Source organism: Centroberyx gerrardi, chromosome 4 (genome assembly GCF_048128805.1).
Source record: "Centroberyx gerrardi isolate f3 chromosome 4, fCenGer3.hap1.cur.20231027, whole genome shotgun sequence".
In the NCBI taxonomy this organism is placed as follows: Eukaryota; Metazoa; Chordata; class Actinopteri; order Beryciformes; family Berycidae; genus Centroberyx; species Centroberyx gerrardi.
Window position 1 is genome coordinate 28152003 of NC_136000.1, and position 16856 is coordinate 28168858.

Below are 16856 nucleotides of genomic sequence, written 5' to 3' on the forward strand. Positions count from 1 at the left end.
CCTAATATTTAACAAGTTGGAATTCCTAACTTATGTAACTGATTACCACTTTTAAACCATGAGTTAACCATGCAAGTTGACTGCACACCTTTTAACTTGCAGCACCAGCCTGAGGGAGTTACAGGGAAGGGGGCTGTTGAAATACGCACACATTCAGCTACCCAGTACTACCACATTCTTGTACTGTCAGTCACTGAGCAGCTTGACTGGAGAGATCATCAGTTCAATGCCTTGCCTAAAGGCACTAGTGGCTAAGAACAATAGGCAGAAGTTTGTGAAAGAACAATGTGTGATTTTGCGTGCTGATAATTTGAACGAACAAAAGCCACGGTGTAATAGATTACAACAAAGTTAATCCGTCATTCTCTCAAATGAATTTGCCTTATTAAAGAATGGTTTTTCACTCCCCAACTTTTGGAAGGCCTAGGCATTCTTGGGTATCTCTAGATTTTGGTTGTTAATGATTAACTACTTGAAATTTAAACATACCAGAGAGATAGAAACAGAGAGACTGAAGAGCCAAAGTTAAAGAGAGATATATGGAGAGAGACATTAGCAAAGAGATTGCATCCACAAGGCAGAGCTACTACAACATGGAAAAGGCGAGCGGCTGAGCTGATATGAGCTGACAGTGAGCGGATTGATGTGATGGAGGGTTTGTTGTCTGACAACACTCAGCCTCTGGACCATTATCATAAGCATAGCTGATTATATTACTAATCATCAGGCTGGCTTACTGTAATCACAAGAGGGTGGGGACACACAAACAGTCAGTCAGAGAACTGTGCTGTGTGTCAAAGACTGACAGACAGACTTACAGACTTTTGTTGTTGGCTCATCTACAAGTGAGTCCCCAAAGTCAGCCTGCCATTCACTGAGAGATATTTTCTGGAGCTGCTCAACTGACAAAGACAGTGCTCAAGTGCTAAAATTGTACAGACTGGAGTTTTAGTTCTACAAACATTTCCCAGAGGCAGAGCTGCTCTGGGGGCATAAATAATCTCATTGGTTGAATTAAACCTCAGTGGGCGGAGCCAAAGAACCATAGTTTTTTACAGTGCAAGTTAGCTAATTGGCCAACATGAATGGCAAAAAAGCAACTCTTTTCAAAAAAGAAATAAAAAATATAAATGTCAATGGCTTCTTTCATTCATTCATGACCATGGCATTCATGATCTTGGAAAATCAGCAGACTAGCTAGCTATCTTACCTAGATCGCTGTGGGACAGTATGGCTAGTTTAAATTTGGAAGGTCAGCTAGGCTAACTAGCTAACCTAGATAACTTAGTATGGTTAAACTGCATTTTTTCAGTTAGTAACAAGGGCGCTATGCTTCAAAATATTAGCTAGCTCCTCTTAGCCAGAAAAACTGTGGCTCTTTGGCTCCGCCCACTCAGGTTTAATTATGAAAATGTTTAATATTGTCTCCCATGTGTATAAAATGTTTCATGACTTGAATCAAGCCAAACTATTGATATACAATATTAAAATATCAGACAGGATTCTTGGTTCTCATGTTTCTGACTTTTAGACTGAACTGTCCAGGGTCATACTGTAGCAACACTAGACAGTCAAATTTGTAACTATTGGACCGATGAGCTGAAGTTTCATTGGTGCTGTTGACTCATGGATTTCACATTAAACGTTTTAGTGATTAGAGAGAGTATCCCTCAACCAGAAGACCTGAGCTCAGGTCGCTGTGATGGAAAACATCCACCTGCTGACGTGTCCTCGAGCAAGACACTGAATCTCTACCATCTCACTGAATCTCTCCCTGTGGAGGGGGGAGAAGCAAAAAGAAAAATGTCTCCTTTGGGGATCAATAGAGAATCACAAAAAAGAATCAGACAAAAGAACAGAGTGTCTGCTCTTGATTATGGGTGTTTATTGGTATCTTCAAAACAGAAACAAACTGACACTGTGAAAAACGACCCTGCTTAATTCACTTTCCCAATAGTTTGGCTATTGGGAAATAGCCCCCATTAGCTACCAACAAAAATGCCAAAATCCTTCCTCCTGATCTTCAGCAAACATTTTCCCGTGGCAAAACCAACAGCCACTCTAGCGGACTACAAACCAGCAAACTGATTTCCATGTGTGTCCCGCATCGAGCGTGCCAGGATACCAATTTCGCCTCAGTGGGCGATGAACATTTGCCTGCCTTCGCTCATGTGTGACCACACCTAAATCTGTGAGAAGAAAATGCTCCATATGTAGTTTATGCTGTAACTTGCCTGACAGAGTTTGGTTGGGAGCATTATTCTAGCGTGTAGATATATCAACCACCTGGCCAAGACATTTGGATGTGCATACATTAGTACTTCTAATCTCCTAAAAAACCTACAAATAACCTACAATTACTAAAGAGTATCAGTACCAGAATATTATCTAGCATTCTTTCCCTCCCTGATAAAAGTTCATGACACAAACATGTCATCAAGGGCTTAATCAGTAACATACAAACAGAGCGTCAGGGATTCCAACATGTTAAATATTGGGTGAAGCCACTTGTCAAACATCTACCGACAAAGCTGTGGTTGTTTCGCAGAGCGGGGAAACCTTGGCATTTGGAAACCAAAAACTTTTCGAAGGGACAATCAGTGGGACGGGCCTGTGAGAACAGGAAAGGCCAGAATGCATGTGAACCTGCACCCACGGGGAGAAGGGTTAAACATTTACGCACAGAAACAAAAAGCACAGACACACACACACTTGTGCACTCGCAGACAGAGGGGGGTGTGTGAGTTTACCGTTCCTCCTCATTTGGCTTAGCCTGTTTGGATTAGTGTCACCAGCTAGAGGCCAGACCTAAACCCCCCAGGCCCTCCTGTCACACAGGGTAAATACGTGTGTGTGTGTGTGTGTGTGTGTGTGTGTGTGTGTGTGGGTGTCAATGCAGCCAAGCCAACAGGAAACACCAGATTCTCCACCAATTAACATCAATGCGACGGGACCAATGACATTTAAGACGAGGGGATGTTCCCTGCTCTGTCCTTTAGTTCAGCTGGAAAATCTCTCTCTTTCTTTCTTTCTTTCTCTCTCTCTCTCTCTCTCTCTCTCTCTCTCAATTGTGAGGTTGAGAGTCTGTCAATCTGTAGGCAACAGCATGTATTTGAACCATTTTATTCTTCCATCATGTCACTACTTGGCCGTCTTGTTCGTCATGTTAACTATCAAATTAGGGTTAGACCAATATATCAGTTTTCTGATATATCTGACGATATTGGCCTTATAATAAAAATCAGATATCAGCCAGGCAGGTGTGATGCAGTTTGAGTAATTATATATTTATCATTTATCATATTTATCAATACTACACTGGTTGTCTATGGGAAGCCCGTAATCTGAACTGATTCTAATGAGACATTTTGATCAGATTCCAAATCCCAAACTATTGGTTTTGGCCCTCAAAAACCTTCATCGGTCAAACCCTAAATCAAACAACAGCCAAGGTCAAAGGTCACTTGGCAGGAAACTGCAGGCAACATCGTCTCTTTTTAGCAAGAGTGCTTTTTGAAACTAATCTGTTTGGGTAAATGCTGCATACTGAGTCCACATGAAACCTCCAAGAAATTTTGCCTTCTTTTACTGTGGCTGACCTATGGCTCAAGCCAAACTATTCATAATATTTTTCAGGGTTTTTGTTGATTCCTGGAATGTGGATGTGATGGAGTACAATGGCAATATTTAGGTTTGGAGAAACCCAAGCCATGGTTGATTTGTATTCAACAGTCTCTGCCCTATATTTAGCTCTTCCACCTCACCACACTAGCTCGCTCGCTAGCAAAGGATCGTTAGTTAGCGTGTGCGTGAACATGTGTGTGCATGTGACGAGCAGAGTGGAATTACTTTGACAAGAGAAGTTGCGTGGCTTTGTCACACACACATTCACACACACAGACGCGGAGCAACGTGCAGTAACAGTGAGAGTGGGTTTGTCAGGGAAACACCACAACGCGGCCTCACGTGACTGCGTGGGTACAGCAGTGCAAAACCGCATATCATAACTGACAAACCCCAAACCTCAAATCCAATTTTGGTGATTTTCATGTTTTTACTGTAATTGAAGGATTCCATGTACAATTCTGCAATCTTTGGGTTTATGAAACCTTTCCAAGAACAATTATATAAACTCAAAAATGCATGGTGGTCAAGCTAAAAACATGGTGGTTTTTGGTGGTGGAGATACAAGGTTTTTATCCGACAACAGCGATATGATGTGGCGCTCGGGCTGGATCTCTCTATTTGCGGTTTGAACTTAACACTAGAAAGGCCAATGGATTATGGGAGTCTAATAAAAGACCATCAATTGAAGTAGATGAATAAAATGATAACTACTGTTTCCTTGAATGATTTGTAAGTCCAACAACAGTTGTATGTGTTGCATTGGTTTGCAGCCATAAAATTTTTGTACCATTTCTCTTCCATATCATATTTTAAAGCAACTTTGCAAGGAGGTAACTGAAACAACTGAACCTAAGCAGTTCCATCTAATCATATTCTTTTATGAGACTTTAGAAAAGCAGAAAGCAATACTAACAGCAGAGAAAACCTAGGGGAGACGTTTCTGGCAGGATTCTAGGCCAGTAGGAGTGCATGTGGTTCAAGAAAACAGGGTCTTTACTACATTATTTCTGGGCACTCTCCCTTCCATTTCTGGCATGAAATAAAATAGAAAACAGGGCTTTCCAGTTTCTACTCTAAACAATGCACTATGTGTATCTAGCTCTGTTCCAGAAAAGGCCTCCAGAACACACTATAAAAGAACATATACAAACAATAAAAGATACCATTACTATACATGTATAAGAAGTTTTTAAAGAGGCGATCTCACCTTTCCCTTAAAGTATGAAGTTAAAATAGAAGGACCCACCCCACCCCCAAAATCAGCTCATTATTATTTTCAGTTTTTACAACTCCAGGAAAGTAATATAACTAATCACAGGGGGGCTGCTTGGCTGCATGGAGGCTTTGCCCGAGGACAGAAGCACAAAACAGCACTTTGTTACGCTTACAACGAAACAACAGAAACCAAAAATATAATTGCATTTTTGAAATGTCCAACTTTCTTTTCTTTCCTTCTCCCTTCTAACAGTCAGCCAAAATGTATGAGATACCAAATTCCCTTGGTTGGTGGAATGGTGTAGCGCTGGGAGATTGGCTACATGGGTTTCAGTCCCACTGCTAGCATATAATATAATTTTATTTTCCTAGAAGTTGCTCTAAATCCACATGTAAAAAAAAGCTCCAGCACACTGTTCTAGCTGCCTAAGAGAGGCAGACAAAAACAAACAAGAAAAGACTGTATTCATAAAAAAAATGCTTTCTCCCTGTACTTGGCAATACCTGGCATAGCAAGCACAACTGTACAGAGGATGCACAGTTTTGCTGTCTTTCCAAAGCAGATGCACATTTTATTTCCCTCCTCTGTTATGAAGCCCTGACATCTAGCCTGGGGCCTAGAAACCAGCAGCAGGCTCCAAGACCAGTGTCAGCAAGCCACTACTGTAAAAACATGTCGACACCACTTAATACACACACATCAAAGACGGTCACAACCGCTTCTGACAGCTGGGGCTGGCCAATCGGCACTCAGCTGGCAACGGACAAAGCCAATGGGAAGCGTTGTGGTTAATGAACTGGCCAATTAGGTCGCGGTCTCATTCTGCCAGCGACACATGGATGTGTTAAAGCTGAGGAGATGACACAATAGAGCATCATGGGGGAAACGGGCACACGTGTCATCGCGGGGGTTGAGAGGTGTGTGTGTGTGTGCATACTGTGCATGTCTGTTAGGAGTGTGTTTCATATCTACTGAAATCTATCTATCCGAAATTCTGTAAGGCTGGGAGGTTTCTTATGCCAGATGTATCTATTAATTCATTATTTCAAAGTGCAAAAAATGCAAAGTGCAGAGCAAAATGTTTCAGTCAAGCGATCATCTTCAGTCCATACATTGAAAAAAATAAGGACACAGCCACTTCCATTCACTATACTGGAGCCCAAGTGGAGTAAATCTAGACTTTAGGTGCCAACTGACTGGGATGGAGCTCAAGGATTTTGGCCACTAGACTCTGAGAGCGTAGCTGACTGCCATCTCCTCATCAGCCTCCATTCAAATTCCGACAGACTGCAAAAATACTAAGCACGGGCTGAATGGCTAGGGAAAAACTCCATCCCTCCAATGACAGCCAAACATGTAGAGTATGACAGAACAGCATCGGCTGGCACCTTGGCTAGAGGAGACTAGAGTTACACAGAGTGAGAGCCTCAACCTGCTAACAAGCCATCTAGACCAGAACAGAGACGGATCACATTACAGGATAACATTACAGTCACACAAGCATGGGCTCTGTGTGTGTGTGTGTGTGTGTGTGTGTGTGTGTGTGTGTGTATGTGTGTGTGTGTTAAAGGGTCTCAGAAGCAGATCCAGGTAAATGTCATCCAGAGGCAGGTGCACACTCCGGTGAGTCACACACACACACACTTCAATTCAGCTTAACCAAACACAAATCCAAAGCTTTAAAAGAAAATGCTTAATATACACTGAGGTATAAGTGACACACAGGCAGGGTGATGCCATCTTCAAGGGGTGATATGGGTACTGTATGGGTGCTGACCCTAAGAGGAACTGTTGCTGTGCTCATGCAGGACTGATCCACATCAGCACTGTATGCAGTAAGAACCTGGGATGATTCAGAGCTAATGCGCAATCATCAGTAAATGTATTGCAGCTCAATTTACATTTACATTTTGATTTGAAGGGGAAGAAAGTGAATTAATCTCAGGCGCGATCCAAAGGCATCAATTAAAGCAGGAAAGCGAGTGGCTGGGCTACAGATTAAAACCTTGAATCAGTTTTGCCTCTCACTTTATCCCCTCTAGTGCGCGCATTTTGGCTCTCCACCACAAATGTCAATCTTCCCTTCCAAAATGAGATACAATTTACATACACAATACACAATTTAAAAAGTCCTAAGTCCTCCATACGTCCTCCTACTGACAAAATACACACTGGATGCTCTAAATTTTAGAGATATTGAATGATGAAGCGAAGGTATTGTTTTATTTTTTTCCCAAAATGGTTACATGCCGTTTTGGCAATGGACTCATTTTGTCTCCGTGAGTCAAACGGCAATTTGAGTGTCTGTGTGTGTGTGTGTCACCCATTGTTGCATTGACACTGCTGCATTTTCTAAGCTATCACTCCTGGCTTGTGCAGCAACCCTGTAGCAGCAGCAGCAGCAGCAGCAGCAGTGCAGTAAGCATGTACAAAAAGTGGGACTTCTACATTGGGTGTATCTGTAAATTCCTAGAATAAAACACTAATCCTACAATGAAACACAAATAGAGACCGGTCAGTGCGGTGCATAGCATATTTTACATTCTTGCAACAGAGGGGAGAGCTAAGACAAACACAAAGCTGAATGCACTGAAGTCAAATCCAGATCAAATATTTGAAATCCCCAACATCTCCTGGAGTGACTGACTGGTACAAGGCTACGTTCAACTTTAGCAAAGATAATATGAGGAGCAGCAGCATAAATACAACCCATATACAGTATATATGGAGAATAATTGATATATAGCAACACTAGATAAACAAATGTCATGTGGTGTGTTTCCATCAGCTGGGTTAAAGCGAATAAATAGGCTTCCTGAATGTCACAAAAAACACATCCACCAGAAAAATGGAGAGCATCTCAAGAATTGATTAGTATTGGGCAAGTTGTTGTTTGTGTGTTGTTTGTTTGTGACAGCTAATTTGTCATATTGCATGCTGCCTGAAGACAAAAACAATGAAATGCACTTATATATTCTGAGCTTGAACTAAGCCTACCTCACTATGTGAAAAATGCATTCACATCACCATTTATCGCATGCCTTCTTATTGACCTTTCCCTCAAATGAATGTAAAAACTCTTTTTTTTTTTACAATTTGTTTCAGCAAATGTTATCGAACTTTCCATTCATCTTTTCAAATTCAATACATCTTAATTCTGCCCTCATACACCTCACCTTTCCCATTTTCCCACTTCCCGCCTCTCCATATTACCATCCCTCCTTTCTTCTCTCGTCCATCCAGCCTTTCCACCCCCCTGCCCTCTCTCCCTCTCCTCCAACCTTCCCCTGATTCTTTTTTAACTGCCCCCCCCCCCCCCTCCCCCTTATTCCTCCTTTTTCACCCTCACCTCCTCTCTCCTCTGCCCTTCAGCTGGACCGTTTGATATTGCTTCTGACAAGTCTAACCGAGATAGATTAGACGACAGCGATGCTCACACGCCCCTGTCTTGGTAGGGCACAGGATCCTGTGTGTGTGTGTGTGTGTGTGTGTGTGTGTGTGTGTATGCGTCCCAGGCTGACCTGCCTGTGTTTAATGGAGCTGGCTTGGGTCTTGTAGCTTTGGGATTGTTTTGCTACTCTCATCTTAATTAGCAAATTCACAAGAATACACACATATAGGTGCAATTAAGACACTAATTGTTTGGGTTGGACTGCTATCGATTTTCCAATATTGGCATTTTATTAAAAATCAGATCTGGTCCAGTCAGTGTGGTCCACCTCTGATATGATGGCGGTTCCTCTGCTAATCCTAAAAGAATTTCATTACTCTGGGTTTCAATGGAGAGCTTTAGTGTCCCATGATGCTCTAAATTCTGTTTCATCCTGTCAAGAATAAAATTCTGGGGGAAACACTGAATAGCCTACTTAATCTTTTGGAATTTGTGGGCATGAAAAAGGACAAATTGTATTTAAATTTTGTTATTGGTCTTCAAAAGCCCACATTGGCCTCACCCCAGTAGATATATACACACAGAGCAGACAGAGCATGCATGGTGACCTGTTGAAAACCTGGAGACTACTAAGTAAAAATGTGTTATGGACCATACCGTTGCTCACACACACATTTAGATAAGGGGGTGGGTACAATATCTGCACATAGCACTACTCACAAACACACAAACAAACCTGTAATAACCAAAAACGCCTTTTCTGAGCCACAAAATGCTGCACACAGAAAAAACATTGAAACTAAAGCTGTCTGCATATGAAAATGCAGACAGTATGCAGACAAATACTGAAAAGAGGAAGTTGTTCAACAATAATGATATCTGTTGATGTATTGGCCCTGCTCCTAAAGTGCTATGTCATCTAACAGTCACTCACTGTTTCCCTCAGAGGACAAGAGCTGATGGATAGGGAGAGAGAGAGAGAGAGAGAGAGAGCACAGAGCCAAGCTGAAAACAAAATCAAATAACAGCAGCCTTTATCTATCCGTCCATTTGTTAACAACACAGCTAATTCCAGCATTATACAGTACTACATAAATTTACCTTCCTTTCTTTTTGCCATTTCAACACTTCCTTTCCTCACCCTTGCCAACCCTTCTCTCAGTCCTCCCTCCATTCCCTCCCACATTCCACGACTGTGTAGATGAGTGTCACTCATCAGTGTCGATTGGGTGAGAAAAAGAGTGGGGGGGGGGGGGGGGGTTGAGAGGCGAGTGTGGTGAAAATGGATGCACTGCCCCCCCCAAAAAACACTATGTAAGAAAGTTACAGACGTAAGTCGTCTATGTGACAAGTGTTTTAAAGATAAACGCAACAACTTTTGTGCTAACGCAACCCTGTTAGCACAAATGAAGCTAGCCACGAAGCTGTGGCTAGCTTGGTTAAGTAGCTAGGTTTTTGTTGTAACAGGCGGGGATGAAAAGAGCAGCACACAGTAAGCGGAAGGAGAATGTGCATTCCGCCCGAAACTGGCAGAGGCCTTATCCCAACTGCCAACTTCCTGCAAGTCAGACTAATGTTAACATGCAACTACTAGCCACTACTATAGTATCTACTAGTTATGTTAGCTAATGTGCAAATTAGATGTGTTGACAACAAGGCAATGATGGTTAGCTGGCCAGATATGGTTAGCTAGCTAACAAGCTAAACACAAAGTCAAACAGCACAGAAATTAACCATTTATTTAATTCAATTAAGACACCTAAGTCCTACTTTTATAAACGCAATCAGCCGTTCACAGCCATTGCTTGCCCAATTGCTGTGACCTCCACTATGGCCGCCACAGGCTGCGTTATGTCACCCAAAAGCCCTACAGTCTCTCAGCCCTTCATCATCTTCCTCACTCCATCACTCTCCCTCTCTCTGCTGTCTCTGTGTGACCTACTTCTACAAGCTTGACCTCTCCTTTCATTTCTACCCTTCCTGTAAGTTTTCACTTTCCGGGCCAAGGCACTAAGTCAGATATGCCTGGCCTGTATCTTTCAAAATCAATGACCACAAAAAGTCAAGTTCTGGCTGTTTTTAGGGGACGAGCTATAGGGCATAAGACCTGCAGTGAGCAGCATCACCAGAAAGTAGCTAATAACTCTCCCTGCCCCTCCATCATTCATTCTCTCTCTTCAGTGCATCACACCTGGTGCACAACGGTTGTATGACTTCCTCTTTCTTTTGTCTTTCCAAAAATTTTCCTCTCCCTCTTGTGTTTCACCCATCCCTCTTTTCTTTGCTTGCACTCTTCACTTTTATATGTGAGTTTTTAAAACAACCTGAGGCGACTAAAAGAGTTCCAAAGATGCCAAACGTTTGGCGCCGGAATTGCAGTCACGAGTCAGTCGTAAAAACTGCAAAATGATTTCACATGGCAAGCGGAACAGTCTCGAAAATTACGACAACATCAGACAAACTGCATCAGCAAAGAGTGGTTGAAAGTCAAAGCTCAATGACATGGATAGACAGACACTCAACAGGATAGATGCTATGGAACCAACAGGACCAATCGGTAACTGCTTGTATCCAAGGCCAACGCGCAAAGACGCATAACCTGGTGGAAGGAGCACAAAACCTGGAGCCCTGAACAATGGAAAAAATGATGTGGTCTGATGAGTCTTTCACCTGTTTTCCTACATCCAGATGGGTTTACATTTGGAGAAAGACAAAGGAAGCCCTCAACCCACAATGTCTGTTGCCAATGGACAGATCAACACATCAACTGGTGGTGGATCTTTAACAGTGGACAGCCATCTACTTGACGTCATTAAGTCTGGCGATTGATCCACATGCTCTTATAATCGCCAATATGAGGCCATTTTACAGGACCAGGTGCAAACACTGTTCCCATATTCCAAGATGACAATGCCAAACACCAGAACAAAGTGAAAAGGCTTCAGTGAAATCATCACTGAACCTTTACGAGACGTTCTGGAGCACAGTGTGCCAAGTGGATTTCCAGCTCCTTCATCGCCTCAAAGAACTGGAGGCTTTCCTTCTCGAAGAAAGATCCAATATCCTACTTCACACAGTTCAGGATGCAGGGTGACAGCACTCCAAGAGGGGATTAAAGCTGCTCTGAAGGCAAAGGGTGGCCCCACTCCTCATTAGTTATTTGATATTCATATAGCCTAATGTTAGGAGTTTCCTAAAGCTTAAAAACTCTGTTCTTCTACCTTCTCTCCTTTCCGCTCCTCTTCCCAGTAAGGATCCCCAATAGTAGCATTGAGAAACCTTCTACTATTTCTTTCTCTCTCTTTCCATTCCTCTGTCTCTATTCTCTCTGGCAGGGGATTACTGCAGCAGTAAAAGTGACTAGTGTCACTTTCTTCCTCCTGCCTCTTACACTTTCCCCTCTTCCTCAGCACTCCCCCGGCACCTTTTTCCTCTCTTTTTTCCTCTCCTCCCTTTTCCCTCCCCTGTCAGCGAACAAAAGATTACCTCTAATAAACTGCAGTCATCTCATCTTTTTCTCTCCCTCTCTCGATCCTTTCTTCCCCGCCCGCCCTCGGCAAGCGGAGGATTACTCCTTGTAGATTAGTAGTCTGACTTTGTCTTTCTGCTCTCTACCCTTTTTTGCTCTCTCTCTCCTCCCTCTTTCCCTGTCAGTCTTCTCCCTTAATCTCGCCTATCTCTCTTCCCTCTCGCTCGTTCCTCTCCCTCGCTCCTCGCGCTCGGGGAACAGTGGATTACCTCCATTGAGCTACAGTAGTGGCGCGATTAGCCGCAGCTCAACAGTTGTTAAGATGACAGAGCAATCATCGGAAACCTATATGGCTGCAGAGAAAACCTCCGCTGTTGGTATTATTGCACATGGCTTTGATCACAGGGATGAGTGCCATCATCTGCAGACCCAGTGTGTGTGTGTGTGTGAGTGCATGCATGCGTGTGTGTGCGCATTAGTATGCACAAGCATGTCTCTAAAACCTACTTACCTACTTTAAAAATAATAACATCAATAACAGCTAACTTTATTCTAACTATCCTTTAGGGACTTTGTGCATCAAGCATCACTTCACCTCAGCTGCCTTGTTTATTATGTGTGTTGGGAGTGCTGATGCCAACCAAGTGCCAACTGAAACACTGGCTTAATCAATTCACTATTGTCAGCGGCAATGATGCCTTTCAACTCGCTCCCTTTTTAATGAGATTTGCAATAGAAAAGAGGCACCGGCCCACTGTAATTCAGTGGTGGGAGGCTCCTTCAGCTCTCTCTCAAGTAGCCTGTCTGTGATGTGTGTGTGCATGTGTGTGTGTGTGTGTGTGTGCATGTGCGTGTGTGTGTGTGTGTGTATTTTCGGTGTTAGATGCAGCAGATGCTTCAGCCGAGGGGAGCCACACATCAGCGTTGATACTCCTCCATTAGCATATCAGCATCTCTCTCTCTCTCTCTCTCTCTCTCTCTCTCTCTCTCTCTCTCTCTCTCTCTCTCACACTCACTCATGCTGTCAGAAATTGATGATCTGCAATTACACAGCATGTGTCAGTGCAGCTAAACATCATTTATCAGTTCCACGCTGACAGTACATGACTGAACAAGCGGAGGGCCAGTGTCACAATAAAAGTACCATGTTTTCTATCCCCGGAGCGTGGAACACAAGCCAAAATACAGAAAGTCATAGTCATACAGAAAAAAAAAGACAAGTCAACTGTTTAATCTAGCCTATAGAAGAAGTATGCATCTACAGTATACATAATAACCTATAGGAATGTTACAGGAATGTTATATAAATAAGTGCTAAAAGTCTAAAAGTAGGCTATGTTAAGCATAATAGAGTATGATAAACTCACAGACACATTATGAGTCCCTATAGGGATATTATAGGAATAATATTAGTGAAACCATTGGAGATAAAGTATGATAAGGTCACTATAAACTATTGATAGAAGAAGATATAGAAGTCCCTGTATGCATATTATAGGTATATTATAGTGATTATTATAGTGATTTTTCCTTAGGGACAGTAGCCCATGCAAATCCCTCTGTGTGACCTCAGCTTTCTGTCCAGTGACCATCTTAACTGTCTGTTTACTGTCCTAAAAAACCTAAATGAACAAATCGATTAAATAAACTAGACTTGCAGCCAAACTTTTCGATTATTCGAGATGGACACCCTACCGAAACACCACTGATATTCCCATAGGGACTTGCTGTGTGTTTGTTGTACTCAATACATTGTTTATAATGACCTTATCGTACTTTATGCTAGCTTTTATCTCACTATAATGTTCGTATGGTATTCCCATAGGAACGTGAAGTTTCCCTGCGATACTTGTAGCTTATAGTATCGTTCTAAACTGTATTTTAGGAGTAATGTAGTTCTTTTTCGTATGGGTAATTAGCTTAAATGCTGTTATTTTACTCACGATATCCGACTCCTCTGAAGCTTTGCTGCACCAAATCCCTCAGTTCAGCTTGCAGGAGGCGAGTAATGCACTTGAAGATACATTCACACACACGCACACACACACACACACACACACACTAACGCACGGTCACACTCACTCGGTGGTCGGAGGTGACAGAGTTGAGTCTCGTCCTGTCTATGGGGCTCTGAGCCCAAGAGACGCTTCCCTCTGCGCTGGAGTGGAGCGCGCGCCACCGCAACAATCACCTGCCATGTGATAGCCTTGTGGGAGCGCGCACACCACTGCCAATACTAACCACAGCTCATGCTGCCTTCATGTGCTCCTCGTAAAAGGCGTACGATAACTCTTGTTGCACGCTCAAGTGCGTCTGATTGGAAATAACACATTAGTAAATTAGTAAACCCTGTAACAAATGTGGGGTTTTTTTGGTGGCTGCGGCACGGAGCTATTTTATGTTGTGGGCGGCAAGTATGTAATGGATGCTACACTTATTTTATTATAAACAAAAACGTAAGAAAACTACAGGTTAAACAAAGAGTGAAAGTGACACAACAATACTAATTATTTACATAGAATGCCAAACCATAACCTGAAATAATAAAATATCACTATTACTTTCGGCTTTTGACGCGGCTTCAGCTAATGTAACATTTTGGCAACTCAGGTGCTTTCCCAGTCTTATTTACTACTTTGTTGCAAGTGGTAGGCTAATTGCGATATTTCCGACAGTACCTGAAGGCGGCAATGTTCGCATAAATAAATGGTCAATTACATCCTAATTTACATTCAGACGCACACTTTTCTGCCAACAAGATGTGCATGTTTGGCAAAATTTCTCATCTTCATTGCTCACAGCGTCCCTCACACAGCTAATTTCTTCCTAATATGAAGTTGGCGAGAGTTCAGTTCTTCAATCCGCCAGCCCACAACCTCACACAGTAAGAGGCTATAGAAATGTCTATTCTCATACATTTGCACTAAACCATATGAAAAAGAACTATAGTGATCCTAAAGTAAATATCAGAGGGATACTATAGAAAATAACACAGCAAACCTATAGTCCCCTTAAGATTATTATAGGAATATTATTTAGTTATACATTTTTTTTAATGTGGCTTTTTGGTATCATAACTCGGTGCTTTAACAAAACTTACAAAGCAGCAAAAGAAACATGTATGAAGTATTATTTAATGATGAGTTTTATGGTCACAGCTGTTTTGTTTTTAAGGCGAGTCAACAGTGCCACCTTGTGACAGAAAGTGTGTTTGCAACTTACAGTTGTCTCTTATTTAGTATTCCCCCTTATAAAATTGTCTTTGTTTCTAATATAATTCTTAGACTATGATGCAGCTGTTTGTATATGTGTGGCTTGAAATATTTCATGGAAATAACATATATTTGCTAAACAGGAAAAAAGACACTGTCAACTAATTAAGCATGTGACTATTTTCAGCATGCCAGGGCTTAGGAAAACGTTTTGTAGTCATCCTATAATACATTTTAGAAGGGCAGTATACTGTACAAACACAGCAAAACTATAAACTGTACAATATATAATATCCTATAGGAATATTAAGCAATACTAACAGAGATATAACAAAAAAAATACCATAAAGTATGATAATGATAATGTCACTTCATAATTCAGCCAAAGTAAATGTTACACTTGCCAAATGAGACTCACTCTACTTTAAAAGTATCTAGTATCTAATATTCCTATTTTCATTTGCAAAAAGTATGTTTATTAATGCTTCATGTGAGCGCACAAATGAACAAACTCACATGAGCAAGGGACAGACACAAAAAAACCCTCAGTCAAATCCTTTCTGTGTGGCAACAACTCTGGTGTTCTTTCCAGTTGTGACTCACAGAATGACACTGCTGCAATAAGATAAGATCTTTCTTGTGGTCAAAACATTGGGAATGTGCATGTTGTATTTTGTGTCAGGTTACCAGTTTCCATTACACTCAGCACATACACACACGATACACAGCACAGCAGAGGTGTGACCGAGTCAACTTTGCTCCAGTCCCAAGTCAGTCTCAAGTCAAGTCCCAAGTCTAAATGTAGATTGTAGATGTCAAGTCCAAGTCAAGCCCATGTCATTAATGTCAAGTCTCAAGTCTAAATGTAGAACACCAAGTCAGTCAGAACAAATCAAGAGTCCAGTATCAATTTAATATCTTAAAGAAAACTAAATATCTAGGACTTTTCAATGCAATATGGTTTTAATAGGATAAAAACTTCATCATGAGTTTGATTTCTATAATCAGTTTCAACTTCAATAAATTCAATCATTCCATACAAATTCAGAAAACAGAATTTAGATTCAGTCGTCTGCTGGAACAAATCTCATCACTTTCAATCTAAGTCATATACACAAACACAAGATCTCAAGTCAAAACTTTAGAAACCTTTTCAAGTCTACTTCTGCAAATAAAAAGATGTGTGAGGTGACTACATCCCACTATACATCTCTGTCCTTATCTATATCTGCTGCAGCTGGGAAACTGCATTCCTGACCTAGTTGTTAAACTTAGCAGGAATGCAAATAAAAACCAAGGAAACAGCATTACCCGCTCGGCAATGTGCTCATCTTCAGTATTTTCCAATACGTTGCCCTGATGTAATGTCTGAGTCATTTTGCAATTAACAGAAGCCATTCTCTGAACTGCAATAATGCATATTATAATCTGGCTGGACAGTTATTTTCCATTTCTACTGCCGGCTCAAATTAAAAACAATCTATCACCCATATGTGGCACAGATCTGATCTTTCTAATAAAGTTTTAGACAGCGACCCTCGGGTTATATTGTAGGTACTACTGTATGTTTTCATATTTAGACAGCAGAGAGAATATGAGATACACATTCAGACCGGCAGGGGGCGCCAATGTACACCATGCCAAAGATGAAAGGTAGAGAGGGTTCCGTGAAGTATTATGTAGGGAGGGTCAAGTGTAGGCTATTACAAAACTTGACCCAGAACAATTGGGGAGTTTGGTTCCACAAAAGATATCCACCACTTGAAAAAGAAAGAAAGATTAAATCCCCCCTTCCCCAAAAAAATGCATATGTACGCCAAGCATATAGCGTTTTAACCTACAAGGTATTCAATAACATTAAGTAATAATTATCATCTAAACATTTTCTCCTATATTCCCCATTCCGTATAAGAAGGTGAATACACCAGGGGTCAACATAAA

General features: G+C 41.6%; 1 protein-coding gene across 5 annotated transcripts in view; it reads right to left on the reverse strand.

Moving 5' to 3' along the window:
* Nucleotides 1-13755, reverse strand: part of ppfibp2b (PPFIA binding protein 2b) — a 78579-nt gene extending 64824 nt beyond the window's left edge. For all 5 annotated transcript variants that reach the window (XM_078282966.1, XM_078282967.1, XM_078282961.1 and 2 more), the window contains exon 1: nucleotides 13647-13755. The gene's annotated coding sequence lies outside the window, so the exon portion shown is untranslated. The remainder of the gene's footprint in view (nucleotides 1-13646) is intronic.
* Nucleotides 13756-16856: the final 3101 nt, after the last annotated feature.